The following is a 27,408-nucleotide window of genomic DNA, read 5'->3' on the forward strand; positions in this document are numbered from 1 at the left end:
TGTGAATACACAGGGAGGGGGCACATGGCAGAGCCTGATTCACCACGACGTGAATGAAGCCCGAGCTCCAGAGCCCTTTGCAAACACAAGCCCCCCTGCGCACTGGAAGGGGGCCCAGCAGTGGGGTTCTGTAGCCCTACATGTTTTGTAACCTTTGCAAAGGAAAGATCTGTTACCTACTTAAGACCTCTCTCTCTCACTCGCTCTCACTCTCGCTTTCGCTCTCTCGCTCTCTGAGACAGGGTCTTTCTCTGTTGTCTAGACTGGAGTGCAGGGGTGTGATCACAGCTCATTGCAGGCACAACCTCCTGGCTAAGGTGATCCTCCTGCCTCAGCCTCCCAAGCAGTGGGGGCCACAGGCACATGCCAGCACACCCAGGGGATTTTTGCAGGTTTTTTTTTTTTTTTGTAGAGACAGGGTTTTGCCATGTTGCTCAGGCTGGTCTTGAACTCCTGACCTCAAGCAACCCTCCCACCTTGGCCTCCTAAAGTGCTGGGGTTACAGGTGTGAGCCACTGCGCCTGACCCGCTTTCTCTTTCTACTCCAAACTCTTCCATCCCATTTCCTCTCCTGTCGGTCACCTTGAGAATGGCCACAGGCATTCTGCATTCTTTGTCTCAAAGGACTCCCCCAGTTGTTTCAGCCGTATGGCCCCACACACGAGCTCTGTGCTGGGGCCAAGCAGTGGACTTCGAGGACCCTCTGCTCAAGCACATGTGCAGGCATGCACACGCTCATGTGTGGGATGCAGAAAGGCTCTGCAGAGGCCCCAGATCACATGGCCATGCTGCAGCTGCCCACTCCTGCCCCGTGGTCTACCAGCTCCTGCTCGTGACTCCCAGACCTGACCTTGCAGGGCAGCTCCCGGCTTAACCCCTCCATAACCCAAATACCTCTTATTATTCCTTCCACCTATTGGTTTCCTGGGCTCTTATCTGCCTCCCTCACTGGGGCATAAACCATGCCTGTCTTGTTCATTGTTGTATCCCAGTGCCTAGCTCAGGGCAAACATAGTAGCAGGTCCTCAACAACAACAACAACAACAACAACAACAACAATTTTTTTTTTTTTTTTTTTTTTTTTTTTGGAAATGGAGTCTCACTCTTGTTACCCAGGCTGGGGTGCAATAGTGTGATCTCAGCTCACTGCAACCTCCACCTCCCGGGTTCAAGCAATTTTCCTGCCTCAGCCCCCCGAGTAGCTGGAATTATAGACGCTTATCACCATGCCTGGCTAAGTTTTATATTTGTAGTAGAGACAGGGTTTCACCGTGTTAGCCCGGCTGGTCTTGAACTCTTGACCTCAAGTGATCCACTCGCCTGAGCCTCCCAAAGTGCTGGGATTACAGGCATGAGTCACCACACCCGGCCCAAATTTTTTAATCAATAAGCACACAGGATGTGTGGTGACATCCAGGAGGGCCTGCAGCAGGGCTGGGCTTTGTTCAGAACCAGGCAGTGGGCAAGGCAGCCACAGATACACCTGTCCCCTCCACGCCACCACTGTCCCCACCCCATCACACTAGAGTCACACCAGCTCTGGGAGCAGGAGTTCACACGTGCCAATCCAGCTCCCTCATGGCGCTCACACCTGCCCTGGCCTTGAGCACAAACCATTCCTGCCTGGGGTCAGGCAGGCACTGAACAGAAAACTCTGGCCACAGAATCCGGTTACAGGGTGGATGGAGCAGGGAGTGCTTCCTGCCGATGCAATGGGAATCATCATCGCTCATTAGAGATGGGATCCTTCCCAGGGCTGAGTGTGACCTCAACAATCAGGTGGCCCTGGGAGGGCCCAAGGGCACCACGGTAGCCCCACGAGGAGCTCCTGCTAAAACACTTCACTGGACAGGGCCTTGGAGGCCCCGCCCCCGCAGGGATGGAGGGGGCTGCACAGGAAGGTAGGAACGGGTTCGATCTTAAGACTCCCAGCTGTCCTGGGATAATCCCCCCAAGCTGTGGAGCCTGGTGGGTGACATCCAGCAGCCTCTGGACAAGGGCTGCTGCAGAAAGCCCTTCAAAGGAGCACTGAACACATCCGTTAAGAGAACTGAACACATCCGTTGCGTCCCTTTGTGAATCAAGACCCTTTGTGAATCAAGATCCTCAACGATGGACAAGGGGCCTAAAGAGGCCAGAGGGCCCTTAGAGGGCACCTGCTTGGTGGCAGCAGGTCTAAGACCAGTTCTCACTATTAACCATGATTCCTGGCGTGCGTTAAGAAGGATCCTGGGGCTCTGCCAGGGCTTCAGGCAGATGAGGACTCCACGTTGACTCTCAGCTCTGGGGTCACAAGTTGTGGGAGGCTGAATGATGAATGGGAGTATAGAGTCCCCTCAAATGCTGTCGCCCCAACTCCACAGCAGATGCGTAAGGAGCTGCAACTCTCCTGCTCTGGGAGTGGCCACAGCTCGTCCCCATGCACTAGCACAGGCCTTACCACCACCAAGATCCCTTGTGTGCTGGGTCTCTGGATTTCGGATAGCCAGTGGCACAGAGCAAGTGGCATTAGGCAGACACGTGCTTGCACCACCTCCTCCAGGTCACTTGCTCCTGGCCTGGAGAGCAATGCCCTCCATCCACAGGGCTCCCCAACACCTCACAGAGGCAGAAGAGATGGAGCAGGGGAGGGAAACAGAAAGGCAAGGTGAAAGCCAGGCATGGGGTCTGGAAACAGGGCCCAGAACACAGCAGTGGAGCCCAGACAGGGCTGGGGCCCTGCTCAGGAGTTTGTCAAAGTCAGGCAAGATGTGTTTTGGCAGAGAAGGTTCAGGTCAAAGGAAAGAAAGCTTGGGGGACAGATTCTGAGGCAGACAGTGGCAGGAGGTGAATGAGAGACAAACAGAGGCTAGTGCTGGTCCAAGGGTCAGCAGAGGCCTCTAGTAGGGCCAGGGAAGAACCAGACTGTTCCCTTCTGAACTCCAAAATCCACACTACGGCTACTTGCTCAGCCTGGCTTCACACAGGCACACAGGCACAGAAGGGCACTCTTCTGGGGAAAGGATCCATAGATTTCATCAGAAGATCTAGAACCACCTCCACCCCCAAAATAGCTTTAAGCACCCATAGACCAATGGCTCTCATTTGCGGACTTTTCTCAGCTGCTTTCCCCAAGGCCTTGGGAAACCTCCCCATGCTTTGCTGGTCCCTGGGACGATCCCACCCTTACAGCATCCCATGCCTCCCCCAGAGACATCCCTGTCCCAGCAGAGGTGGTGGCCAGGCAAGGGGCACATGACTGCCCCTCCTTAGCTCACCCTTAGTGAAACCCTCTCACACACTGCAGGCCAAGGCCACGACGGGTAAAGGGGACAGTGAGAGCCCCAAGTCTCATTGTCAAGCATGAAACAGAGCATCACTGCTCCTGACTTACTACTGAGCAACCTCCAGGAATGGAAAAGCATAGACCAGGTAGGGAGACCCAGCAGGGAGAGCAGTATAGGCCAAGCACTGCACAGAAGGCCAAGCAAAGGTGGCAAGAAAGAGCTGAAATGTGACCCACACTCTGTCCACCCAGCACTGTGTCCTGGTGCAGGGCTGCGAATGCCCAGAGAAATGGGTGTCCATTCCTTTGCACAAAAGCATAGCAAATCGCTTTTCTACGGCCCATGATCATCTCTGGCAACACTCCTAGGTCAAATGACCAGGGTGAAGTGCAGACAAACCCAACGAGGAAGCCCACATCCTCCAGGCTCCCCTCAGGTGGGGATGTGTTCAGGCAGTGGGTGGGGTGGGGGTGACTGCATGCAAAAACGAAGGGCCCCTGTAGCTAAAGCTAAAACCACCCAACACCCCCACTGACAGGCCCGTTGCCACCAAGCTCAGACCCTCAGAGAAGCCACGATATGACAGTCACATCACAATCACCTTCGTTTAACTCTCGTGATTCACCCTGACCACTTGCTGAAAACAGAACAAGCTGTTTCAACAGCACAGGTGAGACCGCCTGCCATTATGCCCTGAAGTGAGGGTGAAAGGGACAGGACGCTCTGGCTTTGTCTCATGGGTCTCTCTGTCCACACCCCAGCCCCCAATATATGGGCATCTCACCAAAAGGAGGCTGGGTCTAGTATTTAAAGAAACCTATTTTTTAGGCCAGGCACAGTCACTCACACCTGTAAGTGACTTTGCGAGGCCGAGGCAGGAGGATTGCTTGAGGCAAGGAGTTCCAGGCCAGCCTGGGAAACATAGCAAGATCCTATCTCCATTAAAAATTTAAAAATTAACCAGACATGGTGGTATGTGCTCCATAAGCCTCCATAAGTATTGGGATTACAGACATGAGCCTCTGCACCTGGCCTTCTTTCTTCTTTTAACAGATAAGGTCTTGCTCTATCACCCAGGCTGGAGTGCAGTGATGTGATTGTAGCTCACTGCAGCCTCGAACTCCTGGGCTCAAGTGATCCTCCCACCTCAGCCTCCCGAGTAGCTGGGATTACAGGGATGTGTCACCATGCCTGGCTAATGTTTGTATTTTTAGTAGAGACGGGGTTTCTCCATGTTGGTCAGGCTGGTCTCGAACTCCTGACCTCAGGTGATCCGCCCACCTCGGCCTCCCAAAGGACTGGGATTACAGGGGTGAGCCACCACACCCGGTCCCAATCTAGTACTTTTAAAAAATAAATACAAACAATTTTTAAAAAAAAATTAAAGCAGAATATTCCAATGCTCAAAGAAAAACTGTTGCTAAGACTCACTGATAGATGGTCAGTGAGTCTCCACGTCAGCACTTGTATAACAGGTAATTTTGGCAATGCTTGACTCTCTCCTTAAACACTGACTTTAGAACCAGCACCTCTGGAAGCTGCCACGTTACTGGAGACTCCTTATAAACTGTTCCCCTGGAGAACTGCAGGCAGAGGGGCTAGAAGTCTAAACCTTGCTTAGCCACTGTGCCCCTTCCTCTCCTTGCCTTGCTATATATAAAATAGAACAGAAAGACACCAGGGAATAATCCAAGAATTCCAAAAAGGAAGTTGTCTGTCCTTACAGGAAAAGTGACCCTTGCAGAAGTCACGCAACAGAGCTCATCTAGCTACAGCAGCGAGGTAGAGGAGGGAACCTGGGGAGACACTATCAAATGTAGGGGTGTGGGAAGTGGGTCCTGAAATAGGCTGCTGTCCCCCAAGTGATCACTTACAGGTCATCAGATCTCAGGCAAGAGACTTGATCCACCCTGATCTTCCATCTCTGTAAAATGGGGATAATCAGAATACCAACCTCGCAGGAGGATGGAGAGGATGAAATAAGATGATACCCCAAAGCACTTAGCTCCAGGGAAACGCAATCAATGTGAGCTCATGTTACTGGGATAATTCAAGCTCCCCTTCTCCCACCAGGTTCCTGGCTGGCTGCTGAGGTTTCGCTCTGCCTGGAAAGATGGAAGAGCTGAGTTTTGAGCAGTGAGACCAAATTTCCCACTGAGATTTAGCCCGCCCCTCCCCACCCACAGGAATGCCCAGCTAGGGCCACAGATGCCTCATCATCACTGCTTTCCTTTCCCACTACAGTGCAGGGATGGTGTCCCTAAATGTGGAACTGTTTGGAGGTGACAGCCAAGGGGCTCAGCTTCTGTGCCAGCTCATCTCCCTCTCACCCTCCCGTTCCCCATCATCACCTCAAAAGAGAAAGGCTAGGAGATCTCTGCAGAAGGAGCAGACACTAACCCCAGTAAAATCTGTGTCTTGGGCAACTGCAAAAATGTGACTCCTCTCCTCCATTTTTCCCTAATAAAAACATGATGATGACGATGATGATGATGATGATGATATGTAAAAACAGGACAATGAGTGTGAAACTCTTGAAACTCTTGAAGTTTTCTTTGTTTTGTTTTATCTTATTTTATTATTTATTTATTTTTTAAGACACAGTCTCACTCTGTTGCCCAGGCTGGAGTGCAGTGGAGTGATCTCGGCTCACTGCAAGCTCTGCTTCCCGGATTCACACCATTCTCCTGCCTCAGCCTCCCGAGTAGCTGGGACTACAGGCACCTGCCACCACACCCGGCTAATTTTTTGTATTTTTAGTAGAGACGGGGTTTCATCGTGTTAGCCATGATGGTCTCGATCTCCTGACCTCGTGATCTGCCCACCTCGGCCTCTCAAAGTGCCGGGATTACAGGCATGAGCCACTGCGCCCAGCCATTTTATTTTATTTTTTAAGACAGATTCTCACTGTGTCATTCAGGCTGGAGTACAATGGTAACATCTTGACTCACTGCAGCCTCAAACTCCTGGGCTCAAGAGATCTTCCTGCCTCAGCCTCCTGTGTAGCTAGGACAACAAGCATGCATCATTATGCCCGGTTAATTGTTATATTTTTCTGGTCAAGCATGGGAGCTCACACTTGTAATCCTAGCACTTTGGGAAGCAGATCACTTGAGGCCAGGAGTTCGAGACCAGCCTGGCCAACATGGTGAAACTCCGTCTCTACAAAAAATACAAAAATTATCTGGGCATGTGGATGCACACTTGTAATCCCAGCTACTCGAAAGGCTGAGACATGAGATGTGCTTGACCCTCGGAGGCAGAACTTGCAGTGAGCAGAGATTGTGCCACTGCACTCCAGCCTGGGCGACAGAATGAGACTCTGTCTCAAAAACAAAAAAAGATATTTTTCTGTACAGATGGGTTCTCACTATGTTGCCCAGACTGGTCTCAAACTCCTGGTCTCACATGATCCTCCCTTCTTGGGAGTTTTCTGTAAGTACCAGGAAAATGGTTTTTCCACTAGACCCAGGACAGCACACATGTGGAACACCTGCCCCAGCTCCCCTATCCTGAACCTGCTATAGATATTGCCAATTGATCGGGATTCTCTCTCTCATTTGGCACAGATGCAGCTTCAAAAGGCTCAAGAGCAAGAGTTAAAATCTATTGGGCTTCTCTGTTCTGGTCCACAGAACTTCCCTGCAAGCACCTGGGCATGATACACACACACACCTGCACACACACTTGAGGATGTGCCCAACGTGAGCAGGAAAGGATACCCTTCACTGAGCCCAAGTGGTACCTGGCATGGTGCTGGGTATCCCACCTACTGGCTCCCCTTTCATCCTCCCAGGCCACCTCAAAGGGAGCCCTTAAAATCCTCACTTTTGGCCGGGTGGGGTGGCTCAAGCCTGTAATCCCAGCACTTTGGGAGGTCGAGACTGGCAGATCACGAGGTCAGGAGATCGAGACCATCCTGGCTAACATGGTGAAACCCCGTCTCTACTAAAAAATACAAAAAACTAGCCGGGTGAGGTGGCGGGTGTCTGTAGTCCCAGCTACTCGGGAGGCTGAGGCAGGAGAATGGTGTGAACCTGGGAGGCGGAGCTTGCAGTGAGCTGAGATCCGGCCACTGCACTCCAGCCTGGGCCACAGAGCGAGACTCCGTCTCAAAAAGAAAAAATTCCTCACTTTTCTGGTGAGGAAACAAAGCCCCAGGGAGTCACAGCCTGGTGCCAGACACGGACTCCCCATCCAAGCATGGCTTCAGCTCAAAGGCAAAAGAGGGAAAGGAAGGAAAAAGGGGAGCCGTGAACACCCAGCCACTCACCCCTCGTTCCGCCCTGGTCCAGCCCAGCCATGGGGTAGGAAAAGAAAAGGAAACTGAATATCGAAAAGCCACCCGATGTGGCAACGTTAGTGGAAAGCCAGAATCAGGAACTGAGAAGTGAAGACAACATCGCAAAGGCAGGAACCCATGTGAATTAAAACAACGTCTTTTTTCTTCTACTAAAAGAGACCCTCGCAGCACTGTCAGAAGAGGAGCCAAGCCTGGGTACGTTGGCAGCCCCAGGGGACTGAGGAGAGCGTGCCCTACTACAGCCTGCCCCTCTTTGCCGGTCCCACGTGGGTGAGGAGACAGACGCCAGCCTGGTGCAGGTCCCTCACATCCTTCCCCGCCACCCTGCACCAAAACTGTCTGGCACCGGAGGTTTTTACAGATGTTTCCTCAGTTCCTGCCTGAAAGTCAGGGCTTTACTGACCCATTTAACAGAAGGAAGAACAGAGTCCCAAATAAGAGAAATAATAGCTCACCTGGGGGCCCAGACGAGGCGGCAAAAGCAGACTCAGAACCTGGTGTTCTAGCTTCCAGGCCCTGGAATCCTCCTGGACAATGCTGCCTACCTCTGAATAAGCAGTGAAGTGCAACTGAGCCTCACATGCGCCACACACTGTGATGTGCACTTCGGTTGCACAAAGTACTTCTCAGAATATAGTTTCTAGACCAGCCATAGCAGCATTACCTGGGAGTTTTTTGGAAATGCAGAATCCCACACCCCATCCCAGACCTACAAAATCAGAATATCTGAGGGTGGGACTCAGGAATCTGTGTTTTTGCAAGACCGACAAATGATCCCGATGTGTGCTTGAGTTTAAGAACCTATGAGTAAGTACATTTATTAACCCCATTTTACAGATGAGAAAACTAAGGCTAAGCAATTTGTCAGAAGTCACGGAGCTGGGATGGGGTGTAGCCAGGACTGGTTTTTTTCTTTCCTTTTTTTTTTTTTTTTTTTTTTTTTTTTTTGAGATCCAGCCTTGTTGTTACCCAGGCTGGAGTGCAGTGGTGTGATCAAAGCTCACTGCAGCCTCAAACTCCTGGGCTCAAGTGATCCTGCTATGTCAGCACCCCAAGTAGCTGAGACTAGGGGAACACGTCATTATACCCAGTCAGTTAATTTTTAATTTTTTTTTAGATGGATCTCACTGTGTGGCCAGGCTGGTCTTAAACTCCTGGCCTCAAGCAATCCTCCCGCCTCGGCCTCCCAAAGTGCTGGGATTATAGGAGTGAGCCACCATGCCCGGCCAGGAATAGAATTATTAACCCCTTGATTTTACTTCTGCCTCCAACAGGCAGCAGCTCTGGTTCCAGATTGAGCAGATCAGTCAACATAGGACTGGACTCTCACTCTCTCTCACTCTGCCCCCCTCCCGGGAATCTTAAGATCCTTAAGTCCCTCCCTGTGCCAGCCCCAGGGGACCCTAAGAAGAGGAGAGTTCATCTCTTGGGTCTCCCCAAGCACTCAAGATCCTTGGGGTGAAACCATGAGAGACAATGGTGTGCTGGTCAATGTCTAACAGGGAGTTCTCCAGGAGAACAAGAGGCTCCGGTTTGTGGGGTTTGCTGCTTTCTTCAGTGTAAATGCCCCCACTGCGGCCAACATCAAGCTACCAAACAGGACACTGCTGAGCGGAAGAAATGTGCGCGATCAGCGTACCACGGGACAAAGGCACAGTGTCACAGGAGTAGGAGGAGGAAGGAGGGAAGGGGCTTTGGCAGCAGAGCGGGGAGCTGGAGCCAGCCTAGGATGGCACAGAGACCCTAGGATGGCACAGAGACCCCAGCTCTCCCACCCACCCCACCCGCCCTGCCCAGGCTTTGTCCCTATGTTCCAAATATGTCAGAAACACAGAATTCACTCCAAGTGGCCCTTTGCTTATTGTTTCCTAGAACAAACATCTTTTTCTGTCTGTAAAAGTTTCTGACACAAGTAATCCATGTACAATATAGAAAACTAGGGAATACATGTGAGTTAAAATGAAGAAACTAAAAGCACAACTTTCCCGTATGTAAATACATTGTTACAACATTAAAAACAGGTAGTGCTCTGTATTCCGCTTTTCTAACTCAGCAGTACCCAGTGAACATCCTTTCACATCAAAAACAGAGACCAAGGCCCAGCGTGGTGGCTCACACTTGCAATTCTAGGGCTTTGGGAGGCCAAGGTGGGAGGATCACCTGAGGCCAGGAGTTCAAGACCAGCCTAGGCAACATATCAAGATTCCATCTCTACAGAAAAAATTTAAAAAATTAGCTGTGCATGGTGGCATGCATGTGTAGTCACAGCTACTCAGAAGGCTGAGGCAGGAAGATCATTTGAGCCCAGGAAGTCAAGGCAGCAGTGAGCTATGATGGCACCACTATACTCTAGCCTGAATGACACACAGCCAGACACTGTCTCAAAAAAATAAAAATTGAAGAAAACAGAGACCAACACTATTATCAATGATGGCCTGAGTCCCATCACAGGAGGCTCCAAATAACCAACATCCTGTTGCTGGACAGCCAGGCTATTTCCAGCTGTCTCCTACCGTAAGAGAATCCACGTTGCAACACATGTATGGCCACGAGCCTGTTCGATAATATTTCTTAGGATTACTTCAGAAGCTTGATTGCTAGGACAAAGAGTGTACCCATTTTTAGGATTTTGGGATACACTACTAGGAGGCATTTGGCCATTTCCTCCTTTAACAAGCACTGAGCACCTCTAGGCTACCTAGAACTCTGCGCTAGGTAGCATGAGAGAGATGAGAAAAGGAAGTTGGGTTTTGACCTTCAACCATGAGATAATGAATCCACAGTGAAAAGTGTTGCCCAACACTGTGCCTAAGGGCGGGCACACAGGAGCTGAGTGAGTGAATGAATGAATGAACAAACTAGGGTTCGCTGGAGGATGCTAAATGCATCTCCCAAACTCAGAACAAGACAAAACCAAGTAGAAATGGTGAGGATCCGAAGTGCAGACACAGTGAGGGGCAGGGAGCTAGAGAAGGGGAAAGGCAGGCCCTGGACAGGAGGGACCCACCACCCACAGCCCACAGCCCAGAGCTCAAGGTGGGGTCTCTGTCTCCACAGCCATAGCCCCAGAGCAGACTCAGAAGTGGGGAACCAGTCCAGGGCTAGGATAAGTTTCTTTCTTCTTCTTCTTCTTCTTCTTTTTTTTTTTTTTTTTTTTTGAGACAGAGTCTCCCTCTGTCACCCAGGCTGGAGTGCAGTGGCGAGATCTCAACTCACTGCACCCTCCACCTCCCGGGTTCAAGCGATTCTCCTGCCTCAGCCTCCCCAGTGGCTGAGATTACAGGTGCCCGCCACCATGCCCAGCTAATTTTATATTTTTAGTAGAGATGGGGTTTCACCATGTTGGCTAGGCTGGTCTCGAACTCCTGACTTCAGGTGATCTGCCCACCTCAGCCTCCCAAAGTGCTGGGATTACAGGCCTGAGGCACCACGCCCCGGCTTCGGATGAGTCTCTACTTCAATCACAGTGAAAATTCTGATTTTTTTACACTAATATGCAAATCCCATTTTCAGGAAGAATGATAATTGTGGACAAAATCTTAAAAGTCCATGGGTCTCTTTTTTAATGTAAGCAAGTTTTCTTGCTCAAAAGTTCAGAAAAAAATCTAATCAAATTGAATTTAACTAAGCAAAGAAATCAATACTAGAGGAAATCCAGGTGGCCTCGCCCCACCCAGCCTAGCATCACCTGGGATCCGGCTTATGAGGAGACCAGGACACAGGCTCAGGGCTTCCAGCTTCTCATCCAAGTCCCCAGAGTCAGCCTGACCACCGGCTACAAGGCCATCTCCTCTCCTGTCAGAAACACTGCCCAGAGCTCAAGGTCACCTCCTCCAAGAAGTCTTCCCCAGCCACGGACTGAAGTTAGTGCTCACCTGCATCAGGGTGTAATTGAAGGAAGATGCCTTAGGATCAAATCCCAATCCACCACATTTTGCTGTATGACATTTTGCTGTATGACTACCAACCCTGCAAGGTAGCTCTGAAGATCAAACAAGATGGTGTGTATAAAGTCCATGGTTCAGGGCCCAATACCCAGTGCCGGGCAAATGGAAACCCTGATCCCACAGTTTTGTTTTGTTTTGTTTTGTTTTTGTTTTGAGACCGAGTCTTACTCTGTCGCCCAGGCTGGAGTGCAGTGGCCTGATCTCGGTTCACTGCAACCTCCACCTCACAAGTTCAAGTGATTCTCCTGCCTCAGCCTCCCAAGTAGCTAGGATTACAGGTGCCCGCCACTGCGCCCGGCTAATTTTTGTATATTTAGTAGAGATGGGGTTTCACCATGCTGGCCAGACTGGTCTCGAACTCCTGACCTCAGGTGATCCACCTGCCTCGGCCTCCCAAGATCCCACAGCATTATATGTTGCCCCAACCATACTCTCAATCCCTTTCCAGCCTCTCCATCTCCTCTTTCTCCCATCTTCCAGTTCACTTGGCAACAGGCTGTGCACATCAGAAACACTAATGACAACCATCACATGCCTATAGTGAGAACACACTGAGCCACCTCTTCACACATGTTACCACGTTCATGCTGATCCTCCCAATGGCCCTACAAAGGTGGGTACTCTTCTTGCAGATGGAAAAACCAGGGCCTAAATTAATTTTTTTAAGTGGGCCAAATTATAGAAGCAGAGGGAGATAGAGCCCAGATTTGAAGCCGGGTCTATATGGCTCTGAAGTTCACCAGGCCATCCTGCCTCTCTCGGCCCCTTCGAAACAAACAGTAATTGACTGGCCGAGCTTCCTAGATTGCCTGTACCTTCTCAAAATGAGGCGAAGCTCACCAGGCAGGTAAGGGTTGAAATGACTCCTCTTTTCTGAACCCTCCAGAGACCAGTCTGTAGAGGTCGGTATTGAGTGTGCTAGCCCACGTTGATCATAAACTTCACCTGTTGCTTGCTGTGCAACCTTGGGCAATGGACTCTTCGAGTCTTTATTTCCATGTCTATAAAATGGGGATTTAAAAAATTCTATTTATTTTAAAGACAAAGTGAAATAACGCAGGTAAAGATCTCAGCTTAGTGCCTGGTGTCCAGCGAGCAACAGAAAACAGGATGATTGTTTCTGTGCCCCCAGCCAGTCCATCCAGGGTTGCAATGTGTGCTGAAAATTCCCTTTCTGGGGAACCGCCTGCCTGGACCTTAAGAGGGAGGCCCCTGGCCTCCAGGGCTGCCCTCCCATTTAATCCCATCTCTCCCTGAGGTTAATCTCCTCGTTCATACGTGTATTTCATTTCATACAGTCATCTCTGCATGGTCTCGTTAACCAGAAACGTGCAGCATATAAATGTGGATTTATGATGGGGTCTGGCTCCTACATCCTGTTTCAGGGGCAACACTGGGCTGTCGCCCACCAGCTGGGAAACACTGATGGAAGGTGGAGCAGCGGAGGGCACCCCAGCCCCCCAGGCAGGGGGCCACACAACAGCCCACACAGCCGTCAGATGAAAGTGGCCTCCCGTACGTCAGGAACCTGACAGTGGGCACAACCTGGGGCCCGGCCCCTCACTCAGGGTATGGTACAGAGGACCCACATCTGCCCAGATCTGTTTGCTGTTTCGGGTGGAAAGGAAGAAGCGGGTAAGATTGGCACCCCACTCTCTTTCCTTCTTTCCACTTTCATTTGAAGAAAAAGCACTATAAAGTAGAAACTAATATTTTTTTACAACCCCTTAACAGCTTGTCCTCTGTGCTGACAAACTGTAAATAAATGTCAGTTCCTTGTTATACATGTGGTTTATTTTAAGCACGAGCAGAGGAAACTGAGTCTGTTATTGAAAACTGATTTGTGTATGTATGATGTGTGCGTGTGTGTGCTTCCATCTGGTTCTGAACACACAGATCACCCATCTATCTCTCTTTTTACACTTTGCTCTTCTTCCTCATACTTTTTTTGTGGTAAAAAAAAAAAAAAAAAAAATGCACAGCAGGCCAGGCGCTGTGACTCACGCCTGTAATCCCAGCACTTTGGGAGGCTGAGGCAGGCGGATCACGAGGTCAGGTGATCAAGACCATCCTGGCTAACACGGTCTCTACTAAAAATACAAAAACTTAGCAGGGCGTGGTGGCGGGCACCTGTAGTCCCAGCTATTCAGGAGGCTGAGGCGGGAGAATGGCAAGAACCTGGGAGGCGGAGCTTGCAGTAAGCAGAGATAGGGCCACTGCACTCCAGCCTGGGCGACAGAGCGAGACTCTGTCTCAAAAAAAAAAAAAAAACACCCAAGCCTTCCACAGAAACGAATTGTCATATCTGGTTCCAAACACTTTTTCATTCCACACAGACATCCCAGGGTAGGGGCAAGCACAATACTTCATGGCTTAAGGAGTTTGTATTTTTAATGTCTGATTTGGGAGGGAGACATTTCACTGGCACAGATGTGCTCCCAACTTGGCCCTATCACCCACCCACCGTGGGGAGCTTGCACGTGGAGAAGGCCTTCGGAGGACCCCAGGCAGCTCCTGACCTGGCAGCTGGTCCCACCAAGGCAGGCCTTCCCTAACCCAAACCTGCCTTCCATCCCAAGACAACCCCAAAACCTTCACTAAGCATGCTGACCATCCCAGGGGCTGTGACAGGGTCTACCTGGGCACAGGCTCCTGAGCAGCGACTCAGCCTCTCCACCGTCCCTGCCCTGGGGCTGGCAGGGACCTCCCCTCCCTAAGCAGCATTACTCAGGAAATCACACATTTGGTGTGCTAGTAACAATTTTTCTTTCTTTTTTTTTCTTTTGTAGGGACAAAATCTTGCTCTGTCACCAAGGCTGGAGTGCAGTGGCTCCATCATAGCTAAGTGCAGCCTTACCCTCCTGGGCTCAAACCATCCTCCCACCTCAGCCTCCAGCTACTCAGCTGGGACTACAGATGTGCACTACCACACGTACCTAATTTTAAAATTTTTTGTAGGGACAGGGTTTTATGATGTTGTCCAGGCTAGTCTTGAACTCCTGGCCTCAAGCAGTCCTCCTGCCTTGGCCCCTGGAAGCACTGGGATTACAGGTGTGAGCCATCATGCCCGGCCCAATTTTTCTAATAGACAATAAAATAAACACAGGAAGTAACATGTTCCTAACAGACAAAGGAATAAATATATATAAGTAAGAAGAAAAGAGAACCATTCACCTATCAGCCACCTAAATCCCACAAGTCTCCGGTGCAATGTCCCATTTTGGGGATGGTGGGCATGGGAAGTGCTGGGCACCTCTGATAAAGAGGTGCACGTCAGTTGTCCTAAATGGATCTCCGGGAACCCACCCAGCCCACTGGAGTTGAGCAAGGGCTGAGTGTCGCATGCCAAGGGCGGTGCTGGGCAGAGGACAGTGGGAGGGGTGGGGGACATGCCGGCTGCACACTCTGGCAAGCAGTGAAGCACTCCCCCAGCCCGTGGCTCATCCACCCCCAACGGCCGTTAGCAGAGGGGTGGAGAGGGTTGGAAATCATGACAAGTTCGACTACTTCCCAAGTGTGCCTGACCACCTGCCCCCAGGGCCCAGGGACTCGGGCTGTGCATTCCCTACGCACACCAGACAGGGCCAGAGAGACCCACCAGGCCGCGGGAAGGCTCAGGGGAAGCTGAGCCAGAAGGCACGGCCTCAGAAAGGTTCAGCGATGGGAAGGGATACCACTGAGGGCCAGAGCCCCTGGCAGGAGGTACGTCCCTGAGCAGCGGGCATACTGAGCCCTTCCTGCCCCAACCACATCTGTCTCATCCCACAGCCCTGCACGGCCCCACACTTGCCAGATGTGGCCACCCGTAGGGACCAAGTTCATTTTCTGCGTGTCCTGTGATAATACTTGGTTATGTTTATTTAACTTTCTGCTTCGAATGACGGAGAGATGGGCCAGGAAAATCAGTTTGGCTCCCTTCAATCAAAACATAGCAGCCCACACATCACGCGAGGACACCCACACAGAGAAGCTCTCCCACACCATCAGAAAAAGCACATCTGGTCCACGGCTGGCAGGGGCCGGCCCTGGGGGCCCTTGGAAAAGCTGCCTGGTGCAAAGCGGCATAGGCTGCAGCGGTCCCATACTCTGTGTGTCGCCCACAGCGCCATGCTTCAGTGGGCGGAAACAGGTTCAATCTCCCCACCCAGGCCGAGAGGCCTCAGAGAAGCCTTGTGTTCCACCACACACAAGCCGGTGCAGCCTGTGTGTAGTGGAACCAAAATGTACACCCAGGTCCTGCTGGCCCCGGAACTCCCAAGAAGGCGAGAGGGGGACTTTGGGGAAAAGGAGCATCTGAGAGGAAGGTCCCAGAGGCTCTGCTCTGCACCTGGGAGCACAGATGTGGCTGCCTCCTCCTCCCCTAGCAGACCACACGCTGGCTCCCAGAGGGGAGAGGTGGGGATCCCCAGATGGGTTAGCACAGCTGGAAAAGGCATTCCTGCTCCCACTTCTGATGGCCTCCAAAGTGCCTCCACCAAGCCCTGAGGCATCTGAAGCCTGCTCCTGAGACTGGAGACAAAGACACCAGGGGCTGGAGGGTCCACCCGGGAGCTCTTAGCAGGACACCAGGGGAAGCCTTCTGAACAGCATGAGCGTGAGAGCTCACCCGGCTGTCAGGACCTAGGCCCCCAGCCTGCATCCACCCATCTTCTCCTCCCACTCCCAGCTCCTTCCCTCGAGGACAGAGCACCCATGTGTCAAAGCTCTGCCCATGCCCCATCTCCTGCTGACAGCATCCCTTCCCCACTCCTTGGCCTAGAGATATGCACACTGAAGGCTTGGTCCACCCTTGGGAAGACAAACACAGGGAGAGGCCCCAGAGGTCCAGGGTGGTCTGGGGTCGGGGAGGCTGGGGGAGTCCTGGCACCTGGAGATAATCTAGAAGAAAGAACACGCTCCCAGGCTCACAGACTCCTCGCCCCAAAGAGGACAGCCAGAGAGGGGCCTCCGCCAGCTCCTCTGCCCCCGGCCCTACCACACACCCTTCCTACTTCCTGATGCTCCAAGCCATGCACGCACCTGCTCCCTTCCAGACAAACACCTCCCTGTCTCAGGACCTCTGCTACTGCTGCTCTCATTACCCAAAACACCCCCTCCACGTTGGAGGCCCCCACCTGACCTCCGCTATCCAAGAGGCCTTCCCAGATCCCTGGATAAACAGACGCCTCCTCCTCTGGTCCCCATAATCCTCTCTGAGGGCCTGGCTCAGTTGAGACCCCTGGGCACATCAGGGTCCCCTATGCTGTGAGCTCCCTGAGGGAGAGCCCCATCGTGTTCCTCCTCCTTGCCCCTCACGCCCAGCTCAGGGCCTCGTCTCTGCAGGTAACTGCCATAAGTTGGTTAAAATGAATTCATGACAAGCCCTTTGCGTTGTTATTTTTTTTAATCTTCCAGATTGTAGGAAAAATAAATAAATACAGGTGAGTACTCAGGGAAAAATAAAACTACCGGTAATGCCCCTCTCGGAAATGCCGTGGGTATTTGAGGGCAGTCGGCCCTACCGGACACTTTCTGTGCATTTACACTTTCTCTCCTTCAACAGAAGTGGGACCTGGGGCATGTCTGAGTGGTCCTGAGGCCCTCGGGGTGTGCAAGGCAGCGCTGAGAGTCCGGCCACAAGAAGTTCACAGGCCCACGAGGACGTGGTCAAGGAGGGGCATCAGGGTAATGGGGGGTCTTGAAACCACATCTTAGGAGGGGAAGTGAAGGAACTGACGCTGTTCAGCCCAGAGGGGCAGGCTCAGGGGGCCCTCAGAGCTGTCTTCAGGCATCTGAAGGGCTGTCACAGCGAAGACAGACTGCGCTGGCTGTGTGGCCTCAAGGGGTCAAACCGGGACCAACCAGTGGAAGGCACTACAGAAAGATTGCAAGAAGCAGCAGATGGGACGCTATCAGCAGAGGCAATGAGGGGTCTGCTTGGGGGTAGTGAGGCTCCCGGCATGGGAGGGGACCAAGCAGCGGTAGAGAGACCCCCAAGCAAGTCAAGGCTCAGCCAAGAGAGGAGTTAGAGTTGGCTTTGATGGGATCTCAAATGATCACAGGGGAAATAAGTAGGTACCATAAATAAATACTGGGGGTGGAGGAGACAATGGCATCACTCTACCCCCAGCCCAGCCCACGCTGCCACCCAGAGTGTGCTTAGCAGGGTCCCATCTTCTGGTTTCTCCAGGGAGACCAGAGATCTGAATGTTTATAGGAATCACTCCAGTTTTTAGATAGGCTGACCAAACTTCTCGCAGGCCAAATACGAGCACTGCAGGCACTGCAGGCTGCAGATCCCCTGGTTGGACAAGGAGCTCACAGGGCAAACGAGGCTACTGAAAGAAAAGGGAGCCATTTCAGGGCCCGGAGGAGCAGCCATCCCCACGGCACCGGAATGGGTTAAAGTCTGAGTTGGCTCTCTGCTGCTCCAGGACTACAGCTGGCCTCCTACCCCCACCCCCGCCCCTGGAGGCCCTGTCAGCTGCCCAGGCCCCGCCTGACCGCCCGCCTCAGCCACCCAGCCTGGAACCCCAGATCTGGGAACAGGGCAGCTGTCCTGAGGCTGGCTAGCCACCGCCAGCCAGAAAGAGATTCCGTTCCCCATGCCCCGCTGAGAGCCATTTGCTCATCTGGGATGGATGCCACAGGGGCAGAGAAGCAAGCTCTGTCCCGCTCTCCTCTCCCCTTCCTCCTGCCCCTAGGCCTGTGACAGGGAGCAGACCTCTGGTGCCACCACAATCAAAATTCCGCTGAGCACCAGCAACTAGGCGGGGTGCTCCACACACAAAGCACTCCTGTCACCTTCCTAGTGATCCTGCGGAGAGTCATCAACCATCCTCATTGCACAGGCAAGAAAACCTATACTCAGAGAGATTAAGACACTCACTCACAGTCACACAGCCAGCAAGTGGCAGAACTGGGATTCAAATCCAGACCTATGCAATTTAAAATCCCACACCAAGCCACTGGGCTAGAGGGTCCTGGCTCCCCCATGTCCACATTCCCCATCCACCTGGTTGTTTTCTAGAAGCTACAGGCACCTGCTGCCTGACTGGCTATGAGAGGGGAGAGAAAGGACATAGCCAAGACTACTGATGAAGACTGGGATAAGGAGGCTGGGCGTGGTGGCTCATGCCTGTAATCCCAGCATTCCGGGAGGCCAAAGTGGGTGGATCACTGGAGCCCAGGAGTTCAAGACCAGCCCAGGCAACGTGATGAGCACATCTCTACAAAAAATACAAATTTAGCCAGGTGTGGTAGCATGTGCTACTCAGGAGGCTGAGGTGGGAGGATCTCCTGAGCCTGTGAGTTCTAGGTTGCAGTGAGCTGTGATTGTGCCACCACACTCCAGCCTGGGCAACAGAGTGAGATCCCATCTCAGAAAACCTAAGTAAATGAATAAGTGAAGTCCTGAAGCAGTACTGAAGTAGCTGATTGGGAATCGTTTCTCACAGTCTGGAAAGTGAGAAAGGGTGAGGGGCTGTATAGTGTACTTCCATTTGTGTGGGGGAGGGAGAGAAATACACACATTTTCATGTGTCTGAGCATACGTAAATTGCTGTGGAACCAGACACAAGAAACTAGGACCAGCAGTGGCCTCCAGGGAGGATAGTGGGTGGCTGAAGGAGTTTCTAATTTTGCTCCTTGTGCATTCATTAGCAATTCGTGTGTTTAAAAGTGTGTGTGTGCTCTACTTAAACCCCCTGCCACACCACCAGGGGCACCCACCCTTGCCTTGGGGTACTGCATTTTTGCCTTCCCACCTTGGTCCACTCCCCTAGTTCTAGCCCTACTAGGTGGTGGGGCTTTGGGGAAGTTCTTGCTGCTCTCTCTGAACTCCCAATTCCCTGTGTGTGTGAATGACATTAGACTGGACTTCCCCCAAATCCCCACTCACCCTGGTGCCCTACAGGTCTGCCCTGGTGACTCCAACCCCACAGCCCAGAGCTGGCCTAACAGGCAATGGCGCACTTCACCGCCAGCCCACCCTGCGCCCCGACTCCAGGTACCCGGAGCCTTCTGAGGTGGCAGGACAGGCCACCAGGAGAGCGGTGACAGCCAAGCAGACACATCTGTCCTCCAGGTATCCACTGCCCCAGCCTCGGATAACAGCAGCACCCCGATCGTGCCCTGAGGAACCACCCCTAACCCTAACCTCAATGGACTGCCAGTCAAAATGCCCTGCCCTCCCCTGGGTCATGGCCCAGGCTCAGGCTTAGATCTGCCCAGGGATCGATCCTCAAGCAGAGCCACACAGGAGACACGGGAGGTGACGAACTCCCGCTCCGTGGCAGTTCCCGGAAGAGAACATCCATTACCTCTCACTCCTGCATCTCCAGAGCTGCCCCGAGGCCTCCATCTCTCCATGCATTCATACTGTTGGCTCCCCCTTGGCCTCCTGTTCAAGTCTCTTTTGGCTTAAGTTGTCCAGAGTTGGCTTCTGTCACCTGTACCACCGAACCCTGCTGGACAGGAAACCAGCACAGTGGCCGAGACAGCAGCTGAGACCATGGGGACGGTCCTGCCGTTGCAGCTGACTCAGAAGCCACCCAGGAAAGGCCAAAAGCTCTTTGGGCAGGAGTCAGGAGTCCACACCCGTCCCCCAACTCTATAAATGTCTTGGAGAATTGGGAGGCCCCAGGTGGGCTCCTGCAGAAGAAGCTGGAGAAAGAAAACAAACAGCTCCTTCCTCAAGGACATTAGCAGGATTTGCTGAACTCCCACTTCTTCCTCCTGGAAGGCCCAGAGGACGCAGGAAGTGACAGCTCCAGGGAAGGCATGAGGTCAAAGGCTGTGGACTGCCACGGTCTGAGAGCCAGGCCCTGAGGAGCCGAGGCTTCAGAGACAGAAGGCCCTGGGTCAAGGTCGCAAGTCCAGCCCTCAGCAGCTGGGGGACCCCAGACGGGGCCTGTAACACTGAACCTTTTCAGGCATCACCTGTAAAATGGACATGATTCATCCGCCTTCCCGTGGGCTGTGGGGGCTGGGGAGATGACATCCTCGACATGTCCTGTGCCCAGGATAGACCGCACCTACCCTTTCCAACACTGGGGCAGGATCGGAGGACAAGCAGGACAGGCGTGGGTTGTGCTTTCTCAGGGGGGCAACGGAGGCTCAGATACTTGTTCCTGAGAAGTACAAAATTACTCCAATCCTCCAAGGTCCTCCTGAACAACCCAATCAATTGGCTTGCCTATAAGATTTGATCCAGAAAAGTTTTGCAAGTCACTATTGTCAAAAAAAAAAAAAAAAAAATTAACCCGCAATGAGTTTACAGCTCGACAGGCCTAGCACCCCATTTCTCTACCTCACTCGAACCCAGGAGCATGATCCAAAACAGGGCTCTGATAGGAGTGAGCCTGGCATGTGAGCAGGCAGCCAGGAGGAGGTGACATCCCCCACCCCGGAAGTGTGGATGGCCAGTGAGACGGAGGCGACAGGAGGCAGTTGGGTCTCTTCCGAAGCAGCCCCGGAGCACTGGCCCTCTCGACTTTGCAGCAGGCATCTCTCCTGACCTCCTCTTTCCCACATGTGTGTCCCGGAATGCCACCTCCCAAGCCACCTCAGGGAGGGCAGCCTGCTGGTTGGGGCCTCAGGGTCTGAGATGAAACCAACCAGGCTCACAGCGGGGCTCAGCCACTCATCGGCTGTGTGACCTTCAGCAAATTACTCAGACTCTCAGAATTTGATTTTCTTATCAGTAAAATTGGTCAAAGAGGGCCTACCTTAGTGGGAGAATAGGCTGCTCAGTAAATTTGGCCATTCTTATTAATAACACTATTATTATCCCTTTCCTGCCCTGATACCCCCAGCCACTCCACCAAAACAAACCAAAAAAAGCAGCCCCCTAGGCAGCAGCTGCACAAAGATCTTGATACAGGGTCAGGACAGGAAGTTATCTGGGAGTTCCCTAACTTTCCATGAGAAATCTAAGGCACAGACCTAATTTACAAGGGAAGTGGGGGGCCCGGCACCTGCTTCTGCTTCATCAGGCACAGTGGGAAACTGCCAACTCAGTCTAGTGCCCCACTGGACAGATGGGGAAGCTGAGGCACAGGGAGGTGGTATGACGGGCGCCAAGTCATACAGCAAACAGGAGGCAGGGCTGGTGCAGGAGATCCAGGCAGACTCTGGCAGGGCAGCACTGCCCAGCTCTTTTAACCCTTGGAGTACTGGCAACTTCGAGGCTTCCAGGGCCAGCCAGGTAACATTAAAGGGTGAGGAGAGCTTGATGCATACAACAGGGAGTCATAGGTACAAGGAACAGAGCACGCCGGCTTGGGTATAAGCAGGCAGCGCCGGCCCATCCTCACTGTACGGGAACCGGATCTCCTGATTGCTCTGAAGAACAGCTAGAAATCTGGATTTTTGTGCAACTTTCCTGAATTTTAAGTGTTACGTTCTAATTCCAAACAAAAAAAAAATTATTTTTTTGAGACAAAGGCTCACTCTGTTGCCCAGGCTGGAGTGCAGTGATGCAATCTCATCTTACCGCAAACTTCACCTCCTAGGCTCAGGCGATTCTCCTACCTCAGCCTCCTGGGTAGCTGGAATTACAGGCGCCCACCACTATGCAGGGCTAATTTTTGTATTTTTAGTAGAGGCAGGATTTCACCATGTTGGCCAGGCTAGTCTTGAACTCCTGGGCTCTAGCGATCAACCAGCCTTGGCTTCCCAAAGTGCTGGGATTATAGGTGTGAGCCACTGTGCCTAGCCAAAAACAAACTTTAATCCTGATCAGCCAAGAAAACAAAATGATCCTGACACTGGATGCACTCCTTGGGTTCCCAGACTGCAACCCTCCCCCAGGATTTCAATGTAGGTCCTGAGTATTTTTGTTTGTTTGTTTTGGCATTGAGCTAAAACGACATGAGAGGTGCTTGAAAAGTATTTTTCCCTATAAAGCAATGACTTGCTCAGGTGACTGAAATTCCACCATTAGCTACTAATTCCTTTGGGTGAAACAGTGCTCTCCTTGGATATTCTTTTAAAAAGATTCAGGCAGGATGCAGTGGTTCATGCCTGTAATCCCAACATTTCGGAAGACCGAGGAAGGAGGACTGCCTGAGTCCAGGAGTTGCCAGCCTAGGCAACATAGTGAGGCCCCATCTCTACTAAAAATTTAAAAATTAGCCAGGCATGGTGGCATGCACCTGTAGTTCCAGCTACTGGGGAGGCTGAGGTGGGAGGATTGCTTGAGCCTGGGAGGTTGAGGCTGCAGTGAGCTATAATCATGCCACTGCACTCCAGCCTAGGTAACAGAGCGAGACCCTGTCTCAAAAAAAAAAGGAAGATTCCAAAGCGTTCATTGTAAATGTCTTAGTCTAAAGGAGAGGCCCAAGCAATGCTTCAGTCCTGGAAAAACAAAGTAATAATAATAACAATAAGAGTAGCAATAACTAACCTATACTGAGTAATCAGTATGCTCAAGGCACTATCCCAAGTACTGAGGACACAGTTGACTGCAAAGGCTTTTGAGAGGGTAAAGAAAAGCATGGGCGACAGAGCCAGACTCCGTCTCAAAAAAAAAAAAAAAAAAAAAAAAAGAAAAGCATGTGTCTATTTTAAATAAGAAGCTGCTAATATCTCCCCAAAATACCACCCCCAAGGCTGAGATCAGACACTTGGTGTCTTTCCAGCAGAGAAGCATCGCTACATTTGCCATCTCGAAATAAGTCTGGCGTCTTCCACGGACAAAACTTTTGGCTGCCAAAGAGCTGGGGCACGCCTGAGGCTCTGGCCACCTGACGTCCTGGAGGGAGGGCCTTGCACGGAGTCCTAGCACTGGAGAGGGGAGAGCAGGGGGAGGCAGGGGAAAGTTTACCTCGACACTTTTCCCTAAAATGCTGATCCTAGGTCTAGACAACAGAAAAGATGCTGCTAAAATTACTATGAAGTCTTTCCCCAAAAGGCATTTGGTTACATCTGATTTTAACTTGCACTTGCAGAAGTCCACTCTCTGGGCCCATCCTGGGCTTCCAGATGAGGGTCTGGAAAGGGCCCCTGAGATTATAAACCCAATAAAAGAGACACAGAGGCCTGGGGAGGACTTTCCAGGAAGGAAATGCAGAACAGCAACAGGAACACAGGTCCCATCAGACCAGGGTGCAGGTCACAGAGCCACAGAGCCACAGAGACGGCCTGATACCGCCTTAGCCTGACTGAGGACAGCTGGGGAGAGCGGTGCTGGGCAGGAGGTGCTCAGGCAGAGCTGAGACCCTGAAGATAGGAGAAGTAGGGACAGCGCAGTTACAGAACAAAGAAAATTCAGTAAGAAACAAGACCACCATGTCACTTATCCCAGTGTTCATGTTGTGCACGTGTGCTTTGTCCATGCAGTTTGAGTCCATCCATCTTTGGACCCTACTAGATAAGTGCATGACAAGGCGTGGTTAGCTCCATTTTATCAATGAAGAGAATACGAGGCCCAGAGAGGTTAACATACCATTTCAAGATCGCACAGCTGCAGCACCAGGCCTCCTATCTGCCAGTTCACAAATGCTCCATCTCTTCGCTCCAACATTCTGACCTTTTTTGAGTTCATCAGCTGTGCCAAGCCCTCCCCACTGCTGGGCATGGTGAGGTGTGTTCCACCACCACCAAAGCCCCATCTGGTGCCAGGCCTGCCATGGTCACCTCGCTACTCGTGTCTCAGTCACAGCTCACCAGTCCTTTTTCTCAGAAGGCTTCTGTGCAGTTGAAATCTAACTCCCCTACTCCTTGATGCACCGCCCCCCAGAATGGATCACATGATAGCATCACACCCACACCTACCTTTCCTAGAGCAAGGCCATATAAAAATCACTTGGAGGGATTGCTGAAACTCAGATGCCTGGGCTTCCACAGAGATTCTGACTCAGCAAAGCCTGGGTGGGGCCTGGGGATCTGCATTGCCACCAACTTCCCAGGTGAGGCTGACCCCATGCTGTCCAATACAGTCGCTACTACCCTCATGTGAGTATTTAAATAAAAATTAACCAAAAGTAAAACAGGGGCATGGTGGTGCATACCTGTAGTCCCAGCTACTCGGGAGGCTGAGGCAGTAGGATCGCTGGAGCCCAGGAGTTCAAGTCTATAGTGAGCTGTGACTGCACCTGTGTATAACCACTGCACTCCAGCCTGGGCAGCACAGAGAGACCCCATGTTGAAAAATAAAAAGAGCTGGGTGCAGTGGCTCCCACCTGTAATCCCAGCTACTCTGGAGGCTGATGTGGAAGGATCCCTTGAGGCTAAGAGTTTAAGACCTACCTGGGCAATAGAGCAAGATCCCATCTCTTAAAAAATAAAAATAAATTAGTTGAGTGTTATGTGAATGCCTATAGTCCCAGCTACTCCAGAGACAGAGTTGAGAGGATCACTTGAGCCCAGGAGTTCAAAACTACAATAAGCTGTAACCATGCCACTGTACTTCAGCTTGGGCAACAGGGCAAGACCCTGTCTCTAAAAATAATAATAATAATTAATAAATAAATATTGTTAAAATAAACATTTTTAAATTTTTTTAATTAAATCAAATTAAAAATGGCCGTTCCTCAGTCCCACTAGCCAGGTTTCAAATGCTCAAAACCCACATGTGGCTAGTGGCTACCATATTGGACAGTACAGATACAGAACATTTCCATTATTGCCACAGAGGTCTATTGGACAGCACTGGTCTAGACTCTAGAGCACACATTACTGTTAGTAATCATAGGCTCATCAACGAGCATCTTTTTTTTTCGAGACAGAATCTCGCTCTGTCGCCCAGGCTGGAGTGCAGTGATGTGATCTCGGCTCACTGCAACCTCCGCCTCCTAGGTTCAAGCGATTCTCCCTGCCTCAGCCTCCCAAGTAGCTAGGATTACAGGCACCCGCCACCTCGCCTGGCTAATTTTTGTATTTTTAGTAGAGACAGTGTTTCACCATGTTGGCCGGGCTGATCTCAAACTCCTGACCTCAGGTGATCCACCAGCCTTGGCCTCCCAAATTGCTGGATTACAGGCATGAGCCACTGCGCCTGGCCCATCCATGAGTAGCTAATTACAGATGGTCCCTGACTTAAAATGGTTAGACGTGCAATGGTGCGACCTCACAATTGTATGAAAGCAATACACATTTAGTAGAAACTGTACTTCAGTACAGTACTCATTCAATTACATGAGATATTCTTCCCTTTATTGTAAAATAGGCTTTGTGTTATATGAGTTTGCCCAACTGTAGGCTAATGTAAGTGTTCCAAGGATGTTAAGATAAGCTGGTTAAGCCCTGATGTTTGTAGGTTAGGAGTATTATTAAAGGTATATTTGTTGAATAGGTGGATGGATGGATGGATGGATGGATGGATGGATGGATGGATGCATGAATGGATGATGGATGGATGAACGGATGGACGGATGGATGGATGGACAGATGGATGGAATGATGGACAGTGAGCTGAATGGCAAGAACTCCAAAAGGGGCAGAGACTCCCAGTGACCTAACTCCTGTTGAAGGCAGACCCCCTACCTCCCTTGATTGTCCTGCTAGAGCATGAACCCTCTGCTTAATCCCATAGCCCCTGCCCCAAAATATGAGCAGCAGAGGAATGTCCGCTAGGCCCTGGATAACCATGCCCTGCTTAAACAAGAGGAAGCTCTGTTGGAAAAGAAAGTCAATTCTAAAATGCCTTTACTATTTTGAGTTCTTGGATACTTAGCAAACAAGAGCTGACAATCTGACTTTAATAGCTCCAGTTCTGAGTGTCTTAAAGACATTTCTTTCCAACTAAGTAACCCAAATAAATTTAGCTACTTTTTTTTAATAAGGAGAAATAATTAAAGAACAGATGGTGTTGCTTACTTTGAAATTTTTGCTCTAAAATAGATTTTGTGTGCACCTTGGTTGGAGTTCAACTCTCCCCCTCCCCCTTGCATTCGTGTGTCAGGAAAGGAGATCAGTTCACTAATTACCTGGCTGTCTTTTCCCTACAAGATCCCAATTTAAGAATCTCGTTTCATTCTAAGAAAATTAATTCAAAATGCCAAATAATTTAAAAATGTATTAAGATTCCCCTTAGACTAGAAAGCAAAAAGGAGTTTTCATTTGTCTGTTAAAAATCACCTTGGGTAGTAGATTGAAGTTTAGCTCTTAAGACTTGATCCCCACAATTGGGCTTTTGGCAAAAGCTATTGGTTCCATATGTCCACAAAATGTTTCATTTAAAATATATGTGCTTTTAAATTGGTCTCTGACCATTTCTATGCCACAGTCTCTAGCCGCTCCACGCATTTTCCCAACCCTTGGAGCCTTGTTCGCCTCGGAAGCTAGACTCTTTTATTTGCATTGGAGGTAACCTATTTCCAGCATGCCAAAACCTGTTCACTTTCAAAGCCACTTTTGGAGATTTTATAGCCTGAAATGGAATAAAATTTAAATTTAATAAAATTTGAGACCTGAACAAGAAAAAAAAGAAAAACAGAACGGGTTTAAAAGCCAGCTACCCAGACACGGAGGAAAATATTCTGAGAAAACCCCACAGGGCGGTGGGGCGGGGGCAGGGGCGGGGGGCGGTGGGGAGTCAGACCATGGTTAGCCTGCCAAATGTCATCTGGGGCTGGCTTTAGAAGAGAACCAGAGCTGGGGATGCAATGCAATTATTTAAATCCAGAAAGAAAAATGTTTGCTCCCAAATTTGGCAGCAGATGATTGCCTCTGATTCTTCCCGTTTCCAACTGATTCCATGCAAGCTTAAGTGGAGGAAGCTTCAGGCCCAAGAATGCGCAGGACGAGGATCCCACACCTGGACTCGAGGCGTGGTTTGCAAAGTGAAAAGTCCTGCTCTGTGACCAGGTGAACTGAGGGTCTCACTCTAAGGCCTTCAGGGGTGACAAAGCACATTTTTCTTTAAACCACAGGTTGTAACAAGAAGGGATTTCTCTCTTCCTTTGTTTCT

General features: G+C 51.0%; 1 protein-coding gene across 3 annotated transcripts in view; it reads right to left on the minus strand.

Annotated features, from left to right (window-relative positions):
• Positions 1-27,408, minus strand: part of ZNF423 (zinc finger protein 423) — a 369,045-nt gene that overhangs the window by 307,311 nt on the left and 34,326 nt on the right. The gene's annotated exons all lie outside the window — the stretch shown is intronic.

This window comes from Chlorocebus sabaeus, chromosome 5 (assembly GCF_047675955.1).
Source record: "Chlorocebus sabaeus isolate Y175 chromosome 5, mChlSab1.0.hap1, whole genome shotgun sequence".
NCBI classification, from domain to species: Eukaryota; Metazoa; Chordata; class Mammalia; order Primates; family Cercopithecidae; genus Chlorocebus; species Chlorocebus sabaeus.